This window comes from Aedes albopictus, chromosome 2, assembly GCF_035046485.1.
Source record: "Aedes albopictus strain Foshan chromosome 2, AalbF5, whole genome shotgun sequence".
Lineage (NCBI taxonomy): Eukaryota > Metazoa > Arthropoda > Insecta > Diptera > Culicidae > Aedes > Aedes albopictus.
In genome coordinates, this window is record NC_085137.1 from 321,454,938 (window position 1) to 321,477,183 (window position 22,246).

At 35.5% G+C, this 22,246-nt stretch overlaps 2 protein-coding genes across 3 annotated transcripts in view; one reads left to right on the top strand and one right to left on the bottom strand.

Annotated features, from left to right (window-relative positions):
* LOC109408655 (G-protein coupled receptor Mth2) overlaps positions 1-18,342 on the bottom strand; it is a 149,405-nt gene extending 131,063 nt beyond the window's left edge. The window contains exon 1 of one of the 2 annotated variants that reach the window (XR_009997827.1): positions 17,596-18,342. The gene's annotated coding sequence lies outside the window, so the exon portion shown is untranslated. The remainder of the gene's footprint in view (positions 1-17,595) is intronic. The other variant, XM_019681999.3, reaches the window with a different exon arrangement.
* Positions 1-22,246, top strand: part of LOC109403057 (tyrosine-protein kinase transmembrane receptor Ror) — a 278,655-nt gene that overhangs the window by 212,082 nt on the left and 44,327 nt on the right. The gene's annotated exons all lie outside the window — the stretch shown is intronic.

The window sequence follows — 22,246 nt, forward strand, 5'->3', positions numbered from 1 at the left end:
CTTTAATAAAGACAAATCAATCAATCAAATCAACCATATCATTGACGATAAGGAGAATTCGCCTTCTAACCATACTAAAAAAGGGAAGATCGATGAAGTACTAGATTTGTAGTAATGAGGTGAATTTTTGTATGGTGAGAAGGTCAATTCTCCGTTTCTGCAATGGATTACTGCACGAATTTGTTTTGGCCTGCTTACTCTCACACGAAATTTGACGTTTGAGAGGTGTCGGCACCGCTCAAACGTCAAATTTTCTGTGAGAGTAAGCAGGCCAGCATAAATTCGTGCAGTGGACCATAAAATGGTGCAAAAAGCGTGGGTATTATGATTCCTTGACTAATTTGATGCTGCTTGAGCAAAACTTTGGGCAACAATGTTGTTGTTTTCTCCATTTCTTGCAACATAAACAACATAGTTATCCAAAGTTTTTCTCAAACAGCATCAAATTAGGCAAGACATCATAATACCCATGCTTTTTGTACCATTTCATTGCAGAAACGAAGAATTGACCTTCTTACCATACTAAAATTCAGCTCATTACTACAAATCTAGTCCTATACCGAACGTGCCCCATTCAGCTCATTACTACTATTCTAGTACTGTACCAAACGTGGAAGCAATCGGTGAAGAACTAGATTGAAAGCAGTGAGCTTGATTTTTGTAAAGTGAGATGATCAATTCACCGTTTCTGCAAAGAAATGGTGCAAACAGCGTGGGTATTATGATTTCTTAACTAATTTGATGCTGTTTGAGCTAAAGTTTGGGTAATTGTGTTGTTGTATTATTTATTTCTTGCAACTTCAACAAAACAGTTACCCAAACTTTTGCTCAAACAGCATCAAAATAAGAAATCATAATACCCACGCTGCTTGCACCATTTCATTGCAAAAAATTAAGAATTCATCATCTCACCATATAAAAATCCAGTTCACTACTTTCAATATAGTACTTCACTGATTGGTTTTTATATTCAAGATGTAGAAGTTCACAAGTTTTAGGCATAGGTGGCACCATCATTTAACTTTTTAGTCATCCCAAGCAGAGGAAAAAAGCTCAATAATAGCATATTTTGATATGGCGAACAAAAAGTTATATTTGTTTGTTTGAGATAAGAGGTAAAAGTACTGAACATAATATCTCAAATTTACTCCTGGAACATCATCATCATAGCACATTTAGCTCTTGGTAAAATCTAGCCAATAGCAGTGAGCTATTTGTTTGATCTTCAAATATCTCATTATGCTATTGGTTAGATGGTCCAAGAACAAATTTTTGCTATTTTTTTCAGTACTTTTACCTTTTATCTCAAACAAATCAATATCACATTTTGATCGTCAGTACTTGAACTCTGCCCAGGATACGTCCTAGAGACTTCACGTTTTCGACAAACTTGTTCATTTTGACAAAATAAACAACTCCGGTCTTCTTTTCCGTAAATTAGAACTACACTTGTTGGAGGTTAAACATGAAGTCCTTTAGGCCGTTACAAATATTTATTTCACTTTTTGTCCCACCACTCTTTGACCGGTCGAGGGGGGGGGGGGATAAAAATAATAAAGCATTTAATTTGAAAAATATTAAAAACTCATCGGATTTGTTGAAGAATTTTGAGCAAGACCCGAAATTTTGATAAATATTTTTTAATCTGCCCCCTCAAAATGCAAAATCCAGGCAAATATTTTTGAAGGGAAGGAGGGAGACAAAAAGTTAAAATAAAATTTGTATCAGCCTTATTTCACTTTCGTTACAAACGATACAGGTTCTTGAATCTACTTAGAACCTCATTAAGCTAATAGTTTTGGTGGGAGCCACATGCTTAATAAGGGAATCAATACCCTAATTGCAAAGCTCACTGGGAGTTCTATGAAATTTGACGCCTTGAGACCGTTTTTAGAATGATTCAACATGGTGTCGATTGTTGAGTCGACCTTCTTTGCATGAGAATCACAAGTGTTCTTTGCACGTTACAACATTTGTGTGGTTTAGACATGTTTCAAAAATAAGCTGTAAAATGACATTACCCGATGATGATATTGCCTTAAATCGAAATATGCAACTTATAGATGGAAATGTTTACAGAATGGGTCAACTCATTTTTCAAATGGATATTTTTTTTTTAAATGCTGAAACTGATAATTTATGTTATTTTGGAAAATTTGTTTGGAATATTCATTTTGTTAATTTATGATATTTTATTAAACTTGTACAGCACACAACTGTTTCTTAGACTTCCAAATTCCATAGCCTACTGTTCTGAGCTTTTCTGTAAATAAAATTAAATCAATAATCAGTGTTTACTAGAAATCATGTGAATTCAAAATCATTCCAGCAGATACGTAAAAAAAAACAATTTTGTGCTGAAGTTGGTGGAATATTTACATTAAAAATTAAAGAAATAAATTAAATAATAAAAAATTGTGTAATTTTCAAACTAATATATTTCCGAAAGCGCGAAAAATCTCATCTTAATTTTTTTCAGCAAATACAAAGCAGTCTTAGAAAATCGGTATCCCAAATAGGCTTCCATAAAAAAATAAAAGTGTAGAGATGTTCATAAAAAAGAACCAAAACCAAAATTTACAGGATAGTGAATTTAAAAGAATCACCTTTTAAAGCATATTTGAATCGATTTCAGATGACTAAAAATTATATTAATTAAATATTAATCAAATTTGAATCCCAGAAGAAAAACCTGACGAAATTATTAGATGAGTTCCAGAAGGATTTTCTGAAAGAATTCCACTAAAAACTCATAAAACAACAAACGGTAGTCCTGATGAAATCTCAGAAAACCTTTTGGAAAAATCTCATGATGAATTTGTTGAGAGTTCACTGAAAAAGTCCTGGATGAATATAAAAACGAATATAGACGAGTGCACCCATGAACATTGAGTTTACTGAGCCTGAAAATTTTTGACACCACAGCGGGATCGACTCTCAACAACTTCTACTTCTTACATGAATTTTAATTTGAACTGATGCTTCTTCATGTAGTTAATGCACTAACCCATCTTTCTGCAACTTCATCGCGAAAACTGGGTTTAATAATTTGGACAAATTTTCAGCTGGTTAGAATTTTTTGAGAGTCGACCCTGCGGTGTCTAAATTCGCCGACCGAGTGAACTTTGAGCAGGCGGTGCACTCGTCTATCTGGAGGCATTTCAGAAATCAATCTACCATCAATCAAAATACCCATATGAACATCTGAAGAAAATCATAAAGTATTGGCAAATTGGACATCTGTGTTAACACTCCCACTGCCATGCTATAAATCACTTACACCAACTGCCATGCCTCAAAACAGTGGGAACGGTATTTTTCAACTGCTAATATCTCAGCCGTTTTTTATCCGATTTGCAAAATTTTTGAAGCTATGAATTTTCCCAGCCTTCTAGATGGATATAAAATTTTCAAACTATGGATTTGATCAAAGGTCTATTTTTGAGTACTCAAAAACTCGGAGCAAGTACCTTAAAAAATACTGTTTTTCTGGAGCCATTCCGAATGTAAATTAGTTTCCACGCAAATTTTAATGTTGAATTGCCCATATTAATAAAGCAAAATTATTGCAAAGAAATATATGGAGATACTCATTATTTAAGACTATAAAATCTTCACAAAATTACGTATAATACAGAAAATTTGTATATTCGATTTGAACTTTGTATTCATCGCGACAACCCCTGTGTTTTATTGCTTAAAACCAATCACGTGCACATTAGAAATCTTTTTCCAAACGATTGTGAAAAGTATAAATCTCAGAAAGTACAAAATTTTCATAAAATCACGTATAATACAGGGAACTAGTATTTTCAGTTTGAACTTCACGTTCATCGCGACAATCTCCATGTTATATTGCTTGAAAACAATCACGTGTACATAAGAATACATTTACAGATAAATGAGGACAAGTGTGATTCATATAAACTACAAAATCTTCACAAAATTACGTGTAATACATAGAATTTGTATATTCGGTTTGAACTTTACATTCATCGCGACAACCCCTGTGTTTTATTGCTTGAAAACAATCACGTGTACATGAGAAAACTTTTTCAGAACGATTGTGAAAAGTGTGTATTTTAGGAACTACAACATTTTCACAAAATCACGTATAATACAGGAAATTTGTCTTTTCAGTTTGAACTTCAGGTCCATCGCGACAACCCTTGTGTTTATTGCTTGAAAACAATCACGTGCACATGAGAAAGCTCTTTCCAAACGATTGTGAAAAATGTGTATTTTAGAAACTACAAAAGTTTCATAAAATCACGTATAATACAGGAAATTTTTATTTTCAGTTGAACTTTACGTTCATCGCGACAATCCCCATGTTATATTGCTTGAAAATAATCGCGTGTACATAAGAATACATCTACAGATAAATGGGGACAAGTGTGAATCATAAAATTACAATATCTTCACAAAATTACGTATAATACAGAAAATTTGTATATTCGGTTTGAACTTTACATTCATCGCGACAACCTCTGTGTTTTATTGCTTGAAAACAATCACGTGTAGATGAGAAAACTTTTTCCGAGCGATTGTGAAAAGTGTGTATTTTAGGAACTACAACATTTTCACAAAATCACGTATATTACAGGAAATTTGTCTTTTCAGTTTGAACTTCACGTCCATCTCGACAACCCTTGTGTTTGTTGCTTGAAAACAATCACGTGTACATTAGAAAACTTCTTCCAATCGATTGTGAAAAGTGTGCGTTTTAGTAACTACAAAATTTTCACAAAATCACGTATAATACAGGCAATTCGTATTTTCAGTTCGAACTTTACATTCATCGCGACAACCCTTGTGTTTTATTGCTTGAAAACAATCACGTGCACATAGGAAAACTTTTTCAAAGCATTTGTGAGAAGTGTGAATCATCAAAACTACAAAATCTTCACAAAATTACGTACAATACAGAAATATTGTATATTCGGTTTGAACTTTACATTCATCGTGACAATCTTTGTGTTATATTGTTTCAAAGCAATCACGTGTATATAAGAATAAATTTACAGATCACTGGAAACATGGATTCCTACAATTTTTTTTCTTCTAGGCATTCCTATAGAAATTTTTTCAAGAATTGTTGAGAAAACTTTCCTGGGATTTCCTAAGTAATTCCTCGGACCTGGTGTGATGGTTAGTTAAAGCACAGGCATTTCACCCCGAGGACCTGGGATCAAATCCCACTCCCGAAAAAACACACACAATGTGCGCTCTTCCTTCGGAAGGGACGTAAAGCGTGGGTCCCGAGATGAACTAGCCAAGGGCTGAAAATCTCGTTAATACAGATAAAAAAAATATTCCCCATGAGATTGCTTATAAGATTCCTCATTGAATTTCTTCAGGAATTCATCCTGAGATTATTTCTTCTGTGTTTATTTCAGGAATAATTTTAAAAATTCCTCCAAGAATTCCCCAGGAACTCTTTTAAGAATTTCTTTCAGGAATTCCTCCAGGAATTAATCCAGTACTTTCTCCAGGAACTTTTTATAGATTCCCTTAGGAATGCCTCTTGGAATTGCTTCCATGATTCATTCTGGAGTTTCTACAGGAACGCCTGCAGGGATTCCTTCAGGAACTGCTACAGAGATTCATCCAAAAGTTCATCCACTCTTTCTACAATTACTTCAGGATTTCTCCAAGAATTCCATCTGTGATTTATTCAGGAACTTACCATGGGATTTCTCCACGAATTTGTTCAGGAATTCCTCTCAGAATTCTTCCAGTGATTTCTCTGGGGATTGTTACAGGGATTCCTCTAAAAACTCCTCCAAGGAATCCTACTGAAATGCCTCTTATTTTTTTTATCATATTCCTCTTGGAATTCCTTCAGAAATGCTTCCAGGAATTCTTGCAGATTCCTCCAGGAGTTTCTCCAGAGATTCCTCAGGAAATCCCTACACGCTTTCCTCTAGGGTATCTTCCAGAAACTCCTCCAAGAATCTCTCCAAGGCTTCACTCGGGAATTCCGTCTGTGGTTCTTTCTGGAACAACTTATTAAAATTCCCCCAGTAACTTTTCTTAGGATTCCTTCAGGAATTTCTCCTTGAATTCTTCAAGGAACTCCTCCAGGTATAAATTCAGTACTTCCTTCAGGAACTGTTTAGGGATTCTCTTGGGAATTCCTTGGGATTCTTCAGGAATTCCTCTAGAGTTTTCTTCAAGAACTGCTGTAGGGATTCCTCCAAGAATTCCATTAGGAATTTCCCTAGGAATTCCTACAGGATTTTTTCCAGTAATTATTCAGGGGATTCCTCCAAGGGTTTTTTCCAGATACTCCTACAGGAATTCCTGCAAAGATTTCTCCAGGAACTTAATCAAGGGTTCCTCCAAGAATTCCACTACGAATTCTTCTCGGCATTCTTTTAGGAATTTATTCAGGGATTTTCCAGGGATTCCAACTTGGATTCATGAAGAAAATTTTCCAGGGTTCTTTTCAGCGATTCCTTCAGGGATCCCTCCTGATATTCCTCCAGGAATTCATGCAGGCATTCCTCAAATATAGGAAAATTCTCCAGAAAATTCACCAGGAATTGATCTAGAAACTCCTCCATAAATTCTGTCTTAAATCCATCCAAGAATTTCTCTATGAAATCCTTCAGGGATCCCTTCAAAAATTCTTTAAGGATTATCTCTAGGAAGACCCTTTGAAATTTTTCCAGGGATTCCTTCAGAAACTCTTCCAGATTTTCCTCCAGTAATTGCTGCAGCGATTCCTTCAGGAATTCTGCAAAGAGAATTCTCCCAGAAACTTCTTCATGGATTTCTGCACGAATTTCTCTAAGGATTCCTCCAGGGATTTTTCAAAAATTCACTTGAGGATTTCTTCATGAATTCCTCAGGAACTTTTCAAGATTTTTACAAAAAATCTCCCAGAGTTCCTTAGAGATTCTTCCAGAAATTCATCCAATAACTATTTCAATGATTCCTCTAGGAGATTCCTCCAGGTAATCTTCCAGATATTCCTCCAGAAATTCTCACAGAAATATCTCCAGGAATTCCTCTAGGATTTAGTCTAGGAATTGCTCCAGGAACTCCTGCAGGAAAATCTCCAGGAAATGCCCCAGGAATTTCTTCAGGAGTTGATACAAAAATTGCTCCTAGACATTCTTCAGAAATTATATCAGCAATTTCTCCAGGAATTTCTCCAGAAAATTCTTTAGGAATTTCTTCAAAAATTCTTGCAGGAAATTCTCCAGGAATACCTTAAGGATTTTTTAGGAATTCCTTCAGGCATTTCTCCTGGAATTACTCCAAATATTGTTTCAAGAATTGTTTCAATGATTCCTCCTGGGAATTCTCCATGAATTCCTCCAGGGCGTTTCTCAAGAATTCCTCCAGGAAATCCTTCGAAGATTCCTCCAAGAAATACTTCAAAGATTCATCCAGGAAATCGTTCAGAAATTCCTCTAAGAACCTTCTAGGGATTTCTTCAGAAACTCTTCCAGGATTTTTTCCAGGGATTCCTCTAGAAATTCCTCTTGGAGTTGCTTCAGGAATTCCTCCTGGGATTTCTCACAAATTTCTCTAAGGATTCCACTAGGCATTAGTTCAGTAATTCCTTCGAAAATTTCTCCAGGAATCCCTTCAGAAATTGCTCTAGAAAATCCTTCAGGAATTTCTCAAGGGATTTTTTCAGAAAAATAAATTTTCCAGATTTCCTTTAGAGATATCTCCAAAAATTCATCCAATAATTCTTTCAAGAATTTCTCTAGAGATTCATCCAGGAATTCCTTCAAGGATTCCTTCAACACTCCTGCAGGTATTCCTTCAGGATTTTATCAAGGAATTTCTCCAGGAACTCCTCCGGGAATAACTTCAGGATTTTTTTCAGGAATTCTTCCAGGAAATGCTCCTGGACATCTAACAGATTTCAGATTTTTCCAGAGATTCCTTCGGGGAATTCTTCAAAAATTCATCCAGGAAATCCTCCAGATATTCCTCTAAGGATTCTTCCAGGAAATCCTTCTGAAATTTCTCAAGGGATTTTTCTAGAAATTTCTCCAGAAATTCCTTCCAGAATTCCTCTGGATATTTCACCAGGAGTTGCTCCAAGAGCTCCATCAGGTATTTATCCAGGAATTGCTACTGGGTCTCATCCAAGAATTCCTCAGGGGGTTACGCCAGGAATTCATTTGAAAGTTGCTCCATGCATTCCTTCAGGATTCTCTCTAGAGATTTTTTCAGGAATTGCTTCAGACATTCCTCCAGGAATTCCTTCGCGGATTACTCCAAGAATTTCTTCAGAGGTTCCTTCAGTAATTCCTCCAAGACTTTCTCTAGGAATTCCTTAAGAGATTTCTTCAAAAACTTTTCTAGGGATCCCTCCCATAATTCCTTCAGGATTTTTTTAAAGAAATTACTCCAAGGAACCCTCATGAAATTTATATAGGGGAAATTACCTATTCTCGGCCGTTTTGTTCTCTTCGTCTTGGGGGGTTTTTAGAATCCTATTGAACTCAGAGTTGGTCTCAAATCCTTCCCAACTAAGCTGAATGATATGGCCAAGTTTCAGGCAATTTGGTTGGCAAAAACCATCCATGACGAAGAGAACAAACCTGCCGATAATACCCAATGTCACCCTAGGATTTTTCTAGGAATTCCTCAAGAGATTTCTTCACAAGGACTCCTCCCAGATTTTATCCAATAATTCCTCTTTATATAGTTTGAGATAATACTCCAGGGATTCCTTCGGAAATTCTCACGGCACTTTTCCTGGAAGTCTTCCAGGGATTGCTCGTGGAATTCTACAAGTCGGCACCAACATTTCAAAAGGGCGTAACTGCATTTGGAAGTAATACCTTCTTTCAAAGCTGCAGGTCGTACTGCCTCCCTTACACTCAAACCACCGTGGTTGTCGGAAAGAGGAGAGTTTTTCCCATCTGGTACTTGTTGTGAAAAACATGGAAATCATACCACATGATCCACAGCTTTAAAAGAAGGTGATGATTCCAAAAGCAGTTACGCCCTTTTGAAATGTTGGTGTCGAAGTGATATCTTCAGAAATTCCTCTCAGGTTCTTTTTAAAAATGTAGTAAGAAGTTCCTTCAGAAATTTCAGAAATTCTTCAGTCATCTTTTGCAGGGATGTATTTACGAATTTCTCCAGGTTTATTTGATATTTTTTTTATTATTTCAACAATTTCTGGAGGAATTTATGCAGTGAATAGTATTGGAAGATAATTTAATAAAGATGCACACAAGAGCCAGGAAATTATCCAAAGATTCTTTCAGTAATCCCTCCAGCAGTTTCTTCAGAAGTTTACTCAGCGATTCCATTAGTAATTCTTTCAATAAGCGAGACTATTAGTCCTCCAGGGAATCTTCCAAGCAACACACATGCCACAAAAAAGTCACGGCAGGGCAGGTTTTAGATTATGCAGAAGTCACAGTGACTTACTATAAACATCTAGATACTTACATGCTAAAAGTGCTTTCATACTTTTCTCCAGGGAATCCTTCAGGAATTCACCCAGGAAAGACTCTTTCGGAATTCTCCCATGAATTCATCCCGAAATTTCTCTCAAAAATGCACCAGGAATTCCTCCAGGAAATTCTTCTCAAATTCTTCCAAACATTTTTCATTGACATTTCTGTAGGATTATGCTCTGACATTAGTGCATGCAGTGCATATGGGTATATAATACCACCTTTAGAGATATTCCAGCAAGGATGTACTCGGAACGATTCAACTGAAGGTTATTTCGAAATAATTATACAAAGAGGATGCCGCTACGAACGTTGTGTTTTCACCAAAAATAAAACAAAATCTGTATTTTACGTAATTTTGTGAAGATATTGTAGTTCTAATAGTTCCTCATTCTCACAATCATTCTGAGAATGTATTCTTATGTACTTGATTATTTTCATGCAAAAAAGCAATAAGGTTGTCACGATCAATGCTGAGCTCGAACTTAAAATACATTTATCTTGCATTATTGCAGTGGATTTCAACCAGGGGGAATTCCCCCATAGGGGGGAATTTCGTTCTTTCATACGGGGAATTGCCAATTCAAGAATATTATCCTTTGAATTTATCTAAAGAACGAAGAAACAATTTTCAACATTGAAAATTTTCAGTGTATCGTGAATCATCGCCGTCAAAATGTAAGTGTACACTCTCAGAAAAAATAATGTAAATTTAAGTTCACTTGAATGCACATAAAAGGAGCGGCCCGTTTGACACTAATTTACGTCTTCTATCACAAATAAAGTCGAGCTAGCAATCGCTAGAGCTGAAGCGACAGATAAAACATGTGTAACTAAAACCCTGTATTTCACGTAATTTTTTGAATATTTTGTAGTTTTCAAGAATCATACTTATCATGCACATGTGATTGTTTAAAAAATTAATACACAGGGGTTGTCGCGGGGGTACGGCAAATGTGAAATTCGAACCGAATATACTTATTTTCTGTATTATACGTAATTTTGTGAAGATTTTGTATTTTTTACGATTCACACTTCCCAGCCAGCAATTTGGTTGCTATATCGAAGTTGCAACTGAAATAGTCACACATATATAGAGCCAAAGAAATCGTATTCAATGCACGAAACAGGCATATACATACTAAAGTGGAGGCTATATCGAAACATATATACGATTACTGCGATTCCATCCAACATGATTTACGATTTTTCGAAATTTTCTACGTTTTCGCCGATTTTATCCGTCTAAATATACGATTATGCATGATCTTTTTACGTTTGAAAGTACCAATATACGACTCAAGATTTTCAAATAAAAAAAAACCAATTGGTGTTCAGTGGGAATCGAACTCAGGTCCTTTGATTGAGAACTGCGCGTTATCTCTATTGGCTATATTGCCAAGTTGAAAACAGAGAGTTCAAAGTGAATGGCATGAAACGAATAAAAATTGACATGATACGGTGCGAGACTTGTGGTGGGAGCGTTGTTGTTGTGCATTGAGTGGCACCAAAAGAGGTGCCGTGCAAGAGGCCCGGAATTTACATTGTTATTGGAATCTATACGTCACTTATTGTAAGTCATCTGCTGTATATAAATAGTATGAAAACCTATATATTTGGTTGAAATTATTGCTACCATGGTTGGAATGTGTCAACAACAACAAAAATACAAATTTGTTATGAGCACCATTTTTTCTTTTTCTCCATCATACAAATATGTAAACAAAACCATTTACGATTTCCGAGATTAAGATTCGACTATTAAAAGTGCACTAACAAACATATGCGACTGTAAAAATGAATATTCGATTTCTACGATTTCATTCACTTCGTATACGACACAAGTGTGACGCAAACGATCAATATACAACATTGATATAGTTGTATACGATTTCACCGATTTTCATCATACCTTTAGGTAGCAAGCTCGATTTAGCAGATTCATATACGATGTGAAGCGACGATTTCCACGATTCAAAGAAATCATATATACGATGCTAGCGAACTTACAGCTTAACACTTAGAATGTATGTTTTTTTCACGATTCTATCCGACTCTGTGCGATCCTTCCGATAGTATCTCGCACCTTTTATGATCGGAGACGACTATATGTAACAAAATCGCAATTGAAATTTAATTTGGCTTGAAATGCGATTTTACGCAATCATTGTCAACAAATATACATATTATTATACAATTCTGATTCAATATATGAAAATACACGATTTTTTCCACACAATGATTTACGATATGTGGTTGGCTGGGTTCTCACTTTCGCGTTGAAAAGTATTCCTATGTACACGTGATTGTTTTCAAGCAATAAAACACTAGGGTTGTCGCGATGAATACAAAGTTTAAATCCAATATACAAATTTCCTGTAGTATACGTGATTTTGTGAAAATGTTGTAGTTCCTAACATACACACTATTCACAATCGTTCGGAAAAAGTTTTCTCATGAACACGTGATTATTTTCAAGCAATAAAACACAGGGGTTGTCGCGAGGATATATAAAGTTCAAACCGAATATACAAATTTACTGTATTGTACGTAGTTTTGTGAAGATTTCGTAGTTTTTATGATTCACACTTGTCCCAATTCATCTGTAAATGTATTCTTATGTACACGTGATTATTTTCAAGCAATATAACATGGAGATTGTCGCGATGAACGTGAAGTTCAAACTGAAAATACTAATTTCCTGTATTATACGTGATTTTAGGAAAATTTTGTAGTTTCTGAGACTTATACTTTTCACAATCGTTTGGAAAAAGATTTCTCATGTGCACGTGATTGTTTTCAAGCAATAAATACAAGGGTTGTCGCGATGGACGTGAAGTTCAAACTGAAAATACTAATTTCCTGTATTATACGTGATTTTGTCAAAATGTTGTAGTTCCTAAAATACACACTTTTCACAATCGTTCGGAAAAAGTTTTCTCATCTACACGTGATTGTTTTCAAGCAATAAAACACTGAGGTTGTCGCGATGAATGTAAAGTTCAAACCGAATATACAAATTTTCTGTATTACACGTAATTTTGTGAAGATATTGTAATTTTATGATTCACACTTGTCCCCATTTATCTGTAGATGTATTCTTATGTACACGCGATTACTTTCAAGCAATATAACATGGGGATTGTCGCGATGAACGTAAAGTTCAACTGAAAATAAAAATTTCCTGTATTATACGTGATTTTATGAAACTTTTGTAGTTTCTAAAATACACACTTTTCACAATCGTTTGGAAAGAGCTTTCTCATGTGCACGTGATTGTTTTCAAGCAATATAACATGGAGATTGTCGCGATGAACGTGAAGTTCAAACTGAAAATACTAATTTCCTGTATTATACGTGATTTTATGAAAATTTTGTAGTTTCTGAGATTCATACTTTTCACAATCGTTTGGAAAAAGATTTCTCATGTGCACGTGATTGGTTTCAAGCAATAAAACACAGGGGTTGTCGCGATGAATACAAAGTTCAAATCGAATATACAAATTTTCTGTATTATACGTAATTTTGTGAAGATTTTATAGTCTTAAATAATGAGTATCTCCATATATTTCTTTGCAATAATTTGCTTTATTAATATGGGCAATTCAACATTAAAATATGCGTGGAAACTAATTTACATTCGGAATGGCTCCAGAAAAGCAGCATTTTTAAGGTACTTGCTCCGAGTTTTTGAGTACTCAAAAATAGAACTTTGGTCAAATCCATAATTTGAAAATTTTATACTCATCTAGAAAGCTGGGAAAATTCATAGCTTCAAAAATTTTGCAAATCGGATGAAAAATGGCTGAGTTATATCAAGTTGAAATCACCGTTCCCACTGTTTGGGAGGCATGGCAGTGGGAGTGTTAATAGGTTTCCTTCGAAAACTTTTCATCCATTCCAATTATTTCAAATAAAGGCATTGTAGTGGATAACGAATTCCCTCGGGCTTTGATGAGTATCACAGACCAAAAAGCTCTAATATCCGTAATAATTACCATAAACCGGGGTCAAATTGATCTTTAGGTCGAAATTGATTTTTTTCGTTAGATAAAGAATGCGTTAAATAGTTTCTCTACAAATATTGTTAAGTAATAGTTTCCAACTACAGGATATTTGGAAGGAAACTATTTAAAGTATGCTTATTCTAATGGAAAAACGTCTGATCAATTTCGACCCGTTGAACAATTTATCCCCGGTTTAAGGTACTATATAAACGATAATTTTATCCTCGTGTTTATCCTAAATGTAAAGCTTACGATGCTCAACCATCCGATATAGTTAGATCAACCCTCAATTGAGAGTCAATTTAAACATAAAAATGCTTGAATCCACCATGATAATAATTGAGCTGTCAAACCATCAACCATAAATATTGTTGATATAAGCACAATGTGGTTGAATGAATCATATTTCTTACTCTCATCAACGCTTCAATTTTGGTTAATTCAACCTTCCATTATTGTTCGACCTATTGTATTATGCGTGATACAATCTCAAAATAGGATTATATAAAATTCAATGCATAAATATGCTTGTTTGGGACCGTAATATAATTGGCTTGACTTTATATTTTTCTCCGTGTAGTATTCTTTCCAAAATGTTGCAAAATATTTTGTCGTAAAAAATATATTCTGTTTTTGTCAATCGGAAATCGCGAACATACTTACAAAAACAAAACGTACCTGTGATTGTAAAAATATTTGTTTTTTTTTTATGCGTTTTACTTCTGTGGTTATTTGAATATCCAATCAGCGCCATAGCGGTAATAAAAAACGATACCAGGTAAATTGGAGAGCTTCACCAATTAAAAGAATTCAATAATAGTTCAGGAAGGGTGTCCAGTTAGCCTTGTGGTTAAGGCTATGGATTGCCAATCCGGAGACGGCGAGTTCGATTCCCGTTCCGATCGGGAAAATTTTCTCGACTCCCTGGGCATAGAGCATCATTGAGTGCTCATCTTCGTACGGGGCGGTTAAGTGTGTATTTGGAAACACTTTTTGCATTTTTTTTTTTCATTCGGATCGGCCGCGTCATCGTCAATTTGAATGTGCACATCGTCGTACCCGTATGTAGTTGTAGCGGAAGATGCTGCAGCACATACGCACTGGCCACTTCGAAGGAAGTTTATTGGTGAGCTCTGAGCTCGTTCCATTTTATCATAATAATAAATGCTAAAGGATGTATAAAATTCTACTCTGGGTTTTATGTATTTATCCAACAAATATTGAAAAGTTCGTCACGTCATGTGTCGGCGCTAGTTCCCAATGCAATGCACATTTAGTTGATAATAAATATTTATCTTTCATTTTTTGCATGTACGCACACATTTGAATGGTTCGTCATCTTCGGTGTCGACATTTGTAATATTTTAGTCAAAATGAATAAATGTTTTGACTCAAATAAAGGTTGCATGAATCACATCACTTACCAAAGTGAATCCAAATCATGTAACTCTCCCCCTGCCCACTAACAAAAACTCCTTGCCGTGACAGTCGTGGAGAAGATGAGGTGATCTCGGTCTCTAGTAGCAACGTACGTCACACTAACATTCCTTCCCTTCCTCGATGACCGTAAGGACGTGGCCGGCGCCGTTATTGACTAATAAAGTTTGGAATTCTCGAACTGTGCACATTGAGAGTGGTAGCTACTCCCAAGCTCCGTTTGTTGGTTCCTTGTGCAATTTCGATTATTCTGATTAATCAAGGAGTAGCATCTACGAATTGTACGGCCATCTGTGCTCATGCTCCCTGGGCATAGTGTATCATTGAGCTTGCCTCACAATATCCCTTTCGTGACGAGCCAGCACAATTGTGCTGTTGAGCGGTCATAGTTTTGCATATTTTTTCATCTGTTTAGACTTTGTTTTATGTGATGTAAACTGTTCCACTAATTCAGTCATTACTTATACTTGTGTGTGTGCAAACAAACTTTCGTTTACGTTGCCTGTGAATTTTAACCCAACAAGGTGAACAAAAAAGTGAGCAAAAACTGTGAAACATGAAGAAGTTTTATCTGTCGCATATTTTTTTGTTCCAATTAATCTGGGTAGTCAAAGCTAGAAATCGAAAGATAAAGAGTAGTTCTTTCGAATGAGGAAAAACATTTGCTGCTTTTATGGAAAATCTAAGAGTTTTGGAGAGCCAAAGTCGAACAACTTGTATGGAGATTTCACTTTTTTGCGCTCCGTCCCGAAAGGGATATATGTATAAATTCATGCAATGGCAAAGAAAGCCCTTCAATTAAAAACTGTGAAAGTGTTCTAAAGAACACTAAGTTGAAGTGAGGCAAGCCAAGTCCCAGTGAGGACGTAATGCCATAAAGAAGAAGAAGATGAAGAATAGTTCAGGAAGACATATCTAACCTAAAAAAAATAAAACAGCGACTTTTTGAATGAATTCATGCCGGAATTCCTGGATAACATGCTTGGAAAACTTTTATTATAAAAATCCGTGGTAAGTTTTTAAGTCGTCCTTCAATACTTGCATTCATAGATGTGAAATATCATGGAATTTTAAGAAAAAAAAACTGCCGACATTTTTCATTTAATTTAACACCATTTACGGCAAATTAATCATGTCGCCGATAAACAATTTTCATCGGCGACAGTAATATAAACATGTATCAACATGATTTATTATTATTTTTATTGATTTTATAAATTTATCATCCATTATTGCAACTCACAATTTTCCTAAAAGTTTCATTTAAAAATACCTCCACAAGTGCTTTTCCATTTTTTTTTTGTGAAATGTGCGTCAATTACCTTCCTGTCTTTCTACAGGAACAATGAATTCTAGTAAACTTCAAACAATGTCGGAATTACTAGAGAACTTCAACAAAAAGCTCGAGTTTCTCTTAAAAAATTAGGGAATTTTACTACCATTCATAATTTCTCAATGAAGAAGTTTTCAAAGGAATCCTATTATTTTTTTATCATAGTCAGCCAGAAACACAGAGGCACAGATAACAGGCGCTGACAGGAGTAATGTATTTAGTTCTTATAAATTTTTACACAGGTTTTAAATCAAATTTAGTTTCAGAAAAAAACATCTGTTATCTGTGGCAGAGGTTTCTCACAGCAAATACGGTAGATTTTTTTTATTTTCAGGCATTATACTCCATAAGTTTTGCCAACAAAATTGACACCTGCAGGATTTTATCTAAGAAACTAAATCAATCGGTGCCGTAATTGCTTTGTTTTCGAATGGAATGAATTTGAAAGCATAGGATAACTAATGGGACCGTTCGTTACCCTAGATGAATTTCATCCTTTATTAATTCTACAGGTCTTATCCAATAATGTTGTCATCTTCAATATAGATTGTGAAATCCATAAAGAGTGTGTGCTATTTTTTTCATCTCTAAAAATTTTTCCATTAAGAAGTAGTTTTTTGGATATTTAGTTGATCATTCAGTTAACAAAGAAAAATGTAGTTTAACTGCTGAGATGCTATTATGCTAATGCAAATAAAATAACAAAGCTGATATTTTTTCTCCACTTCAATATTTTCAGTTTAGGACGAGAGGAGGTAGTCACAGCAAATTAAATTCTTGTAGTGGGCCGTTCATAAGCCACATAGATCAATTAGATTTTTTTGTTAAAAATTAAAACCACTTTCTGGATATGAACAGTTTAGTCTAAACTGAAGAATTCAGCAAGTGTCACATTTAATTTATGTAACAAAACCATTCTATTTAACTCTATTTCTTTCTCTTGTAGTTTTTTATTTTCAAAGTGTGTAGCTATAGTGGATGTTCCTAGCAACAAACCCCAAAATTTACTATTTGAGTAAGCACTAACAACTAAACCAGGCGTACACAGCGTGGGAGTGCCTATTTATAAGTGACAGTTAGATTTGCGTCGATTGATCGGCTTGATTCATAGAAATCTCTTCAATTGAGGGGCTTTGAAGATCACAACAAAGGAGAAGACAAGAAAACTCTATGCTAGAAGTTAGCAACACACAGTACTATCAGGAATGTCTTCTCACGTGAATTTTGTAATTCCGCCACAACTTGAAATATCTAAGCTTTGGCATCGGAAGCTTAAAGCAGGTATACGTCATCGGTTCGCGATCACGCGCTTCAACGTAGCGTTCGACGTATGTCTCTATATTACCCTCTACTGCATGATAGCCATCATAATTACCTGCTTTGTTTTGTTCTGGAAATTCTTCTGGGCGGGAAACAACGCAAACAATCTTTTCGCACGGAACGGCTTGCTGAAAGTTGGCAAACAGGAGACCGGAAATTTACCGATGATGAAAAGTCAACCCAAAGGTCTGAGATTGGACGAGATTCGTACGGTTCCTGTTTGAAGTGGCCTATCAACTGGTTTCACTCTTGGTGACAAACCCTGATTTTCCACTACCGGTACTATTAAAGTACTTAACGAACTTTGAAACTGGTTACACGTGTGACTCACTTAGCACTTCAAGCTATTGCATTTTCGAACACTTATTGGCTCACATCGGTGCACTCTCGAGGGGGAATGATGTTCAAGTTTTACGCTGTCATCACCGGCAAAGCAAATATGGTTTTCAAACATAAAAAGCACTTTTTTATTTTCCTCGTTCAATGCGCCGCAAGAGACTCAACTGCGTTATTTTCATTCATAACATCTCGAAAGAAGAGGGTTGGTTCCTTTTGAATCACACCTTTTGCCTGACAAACCAAACAAACACTGGATTTATATGTTCCCTACATTTGCATCACTGCAGCAGTGAGATACCAGCAAGCCGAATAGTTCTTCACACAACTTAGAACGATCTTCATCTATCAGTTCATTGAGGATTCCGAAAAACGAGTCGCACCGAAGTTGCGAATCCTACAGCAGAGATATCTATCTGAAGCGAGCTATCGCGTCAAGCAACCAAAGACAACTGAACGACAATCTGTTGCTGTTGCAAGCTAACACCCAACCGCGGACGGACGGACGGACGGTCGGTCGGTCGGCCAGTCGGTGTCTCTCGTTTGCAAAACTCGAACTTGATCAGGCTGGGCCGATACATCCGTTGTTTGATTGTACTTAGGGGATAAGCGGGTAAAGTTGGATCGCATGAAGACGCTTAACCCTTCAGGATCGACTATCGGGTTCGTTTGGAAGTTGACCATCGATATTAATTTCTTTTCCCGATCAGCTTAGATAGCTGTGTAGTGTCGGTAGCGGTTGTCTCAATTGGTTAAGAATAACACTACGGGCCACCTGTTCCGGGGGTAGGCAACTATTTTTTCTCTCACAAAAATGTTCAAAATGCTGTAACTTTTCATAGAGTGCATCAAAAATTTTCAAATTTTGACTGTTTGTTCACCCATTATATGTGCATGATTGGTACAATTTTGAGCTCGATTGGTTAATCTATCGCGAAGCTACAATCGTTCTGGTAAAACGTTGTGTTTTAGACAACTAATTTTTGAGCTGTCATATCTCGGAAACCATTGAACCGAATTGAATGAAATTTTTAAAGTTTATAAACATTATATTGATACTTGATACGACGCTATTAAATTTAATATTTTCTCACGATGAATAAAGCTATACCGGTTTGATATTTTCATCCATATAGAGGAAAATAAGTCAAATTTACAATATCATACAAAAATTACTAAATGTGTTATTCATTCAATCCAAATAGGCTCTAATACATCTTATCAGAGATATCGTAAGCATAGAAGTAGAAAAGTTTTGGATATCAACACTAAAATTTAATGACATTGATGTAAAAAAATACTTTTTTTTTAAAAAGATCCAAAAAGTTTTAATCCATGGTAACTTTTTTCAACGTTCAAAAAGTACCTATATTTTAATGACATGAGAAGCATCAATGTATTGTTGATAAACGTTCAAAACGTTCATTGAATTCAGTTCACTGGTTTCCGAAATATGACAGTTCAAAAATAAGTTGTCTAAAAAATAGTGTTTTACGAGAACGATTCTAGTTTCGCGAAAGATTAACCTATCGAGCTCAAAATTGGATCAATCATGCACATATGATAGGTGAACAAACAGTCAAAGTTTGAGAATTTTTGAGGCACTCCATGAAAACTTACAGCGTTTTCAACTTTTTTTGTGGAAAAAAAGTTGCCTACCCCAAACATTTTGGCCACCCCCTGTAGATCGCGTTTTTGTGTTGCGTTACAGTTAAGGGGCTGTCCATTTATTACGTAAGGAGATTTTTGCGATTTTTCGACACCCCCTACCCCTTTGTAAGATTTTTTGTTTGAAAACCTAAATATTTTTGTAGGGCGCGTAAGATTTCTCGAACCCCCCTCCCCCCATAAACCCTTACGTAATTAATGGACGACAGCCCCTAAACATCTACCAATCCGAACCCTAGTGACATCCGGTTTGTCAAGTTGGGTAATGTGTTTTGGTAATAAGGATTCATGGTACAAAATTCTTGTTACTGCTGACAGTTTCTAAAATTGCATTTTTTTTTCTGTCTTGCTGATAGTTAAAGAATCGGACTTGGCCCACCTGAGACTATACTTCACAATAGGAGGCAATCAGTGAAGTACTAGATTGAAAGTAGTGAGCTGGATTTTTGTATGGTGAGATGATCGATTCTCCATTTCTGCAATGAAATGGCGCAAACAGCGTGGGTTATATGATTTCTTGCCTAATTTGATGCTGTTTGAGCAAAAGTTTGGGTAACTGTGTTGTTGAAGTTGCAAGAAATAAATAATACAACAACAAAGTTATCCAAACTTTTGCTCAACCAGCATCAAACTAGACAAGAAATAATATAACCCATGCTGTTTGCACCATTTCATTGCAGAAATGGAGAATCGATCATCTCCCCATACAAAAATCCAGCTCACTACTTTCAATCTAGTACTTCACTGATTGCCTCCTATTGAAAAATGTTACATCATATCACCTGTAACAAAAGGACCCCGTCCTATCACACACATTTTCCCATTAGTTTTTAAATTTACAGCTCTCGACAAGAAAATTGTGTTCAACATTCTATACAAGAATTTGTTTATTGTAAAATTCAGTGAAATGGAAACTTATATGTCAAATTTGTTTACGTCGGGTGTAATTTTCAGAATTTTTTTCTGTGTTGATGTTAGGAAAACAAAGATGCTTAACGTATCTAACTGCGTACTAACCTACCGACTGTTAAGTTCTGGTAATTCAAGGACTCACTTGCATTCTAATTGCAGAACACATTCTCTAATTTGACAGAGTTTTGCAACTAGCCTAAAGTCCCGGGTTTTTCTATGTGGTCATGCACAGCAAAAATTTCTGAAAATTACACCAGACGTAAAGAAATATGACATATGAATTTCTGTTTCATCTCACAGAATTTCACATCAAACAATTTCTTGCATGAAATGTCGGACGCAAGCTTCATACTGATACCGTTTTTCTTTTTTAACCTGGGATGGAACTGGATTGGCGGAAAATGTGTAAACAAACAACGTCAAACAAACTTTAGTACAAGCGAAACCGAAATCGGGTTTAGGTTGAAACTGTAATCTGATCCAGTTCCAACCCAGGTTGGAACTGGATAATAAAGAAAAACGGCATGCGAGTAAGCTGTAAATTTTAAAACTGATGGAAAAATGTGCGCGATATGACGGGGTTCTTTCGCTACAGGTTATACGATGTAACATTTTTTAGCTGTGTGCGACAAAACTAGGAGCAAGACATGGATGGGGCTAGAGTTCCAATGCATGGATAAATATTAGTACCATCGTTTTGTTTTTTCTCAGAATTCAAATAAATTCTGTTTGATTAGGGATGCTTTTTCACTGGGATTTAAATCTCTATGATAACGGGACCTTTTCATCGCAATCGATTTCTTGCATCTCTGGGATAACAAAACAGAAACTGTACAGAAATAGATGCTTCATTACCTCTCAATGACAATGCACAATGGTCCGAGGACCAACATTAAGTGGAAAAAAATAATAACTCAAAAACCATCCAAGATAGAGTCTTCATGTCTTCTAGACATTTGCTCGTGAGTCCAAGCCGCGTTATATGCAAAAGTGTCCTAAACGCCAAATCTTAAAATACTTCATATTTCAGCACCTAACTTTTTTATTTCAAAAGATATCGAAATAAAATGTTCTGCAAAGTTGAAGAAGGTAAAAACCCCGACAACTTTCTCAAAGAGCAGTTTTTTCTATCTCTTCAATCTGAGGAGATATAACTTATTGAAGAAATAAAAAGTCCGAAATCGGGTTTTTTGTCATATGTCAAAAACTATCATTTTTTCAAGCCTACTATGTTCAGAGCAATTGTACATATTGCCAAAATACACATTTCGTCAGAAGACATCAAAGCTGTACGATGTTTCTATCAAAAGATATAAGTATTTTTGTACTTTTTTAAGCCAATTTTTTTAGCGTAACATTTGAAAAAGGCGCAAGTGAATCTTTAATTTTCTCCCACCACCGGATCTAGTATGACAAAAACTGCATTTTAACAAATTTTGGAGAGGGTGTTTTTTTGTTTTGCGTTTTAAATGTGATTTGACTATGACCGTATTTTAGGCATCAAATTCACGAAAAATGACATCCATAATGTCCGAGTTCAACATCTACTCGTGTTTCAAGATCACTTATCTTAAACATTCGAGTAGCGATGAACCCAATGTTGTCTTTTTTGTTTTGTTTTTTTCCTTTGTGTAAGTGAGCAAAAATATAAAACAAATTCCCTATAGTTTTTCGATTTCTTAATTCATCAGATATATGCATCTGGTGATCGTATGCAAATTTTAAATTGAATTGTGGACCGTCCAGTTTTATATGTTTGACATATATTATGAAAGGCCTTTGATCCTAGG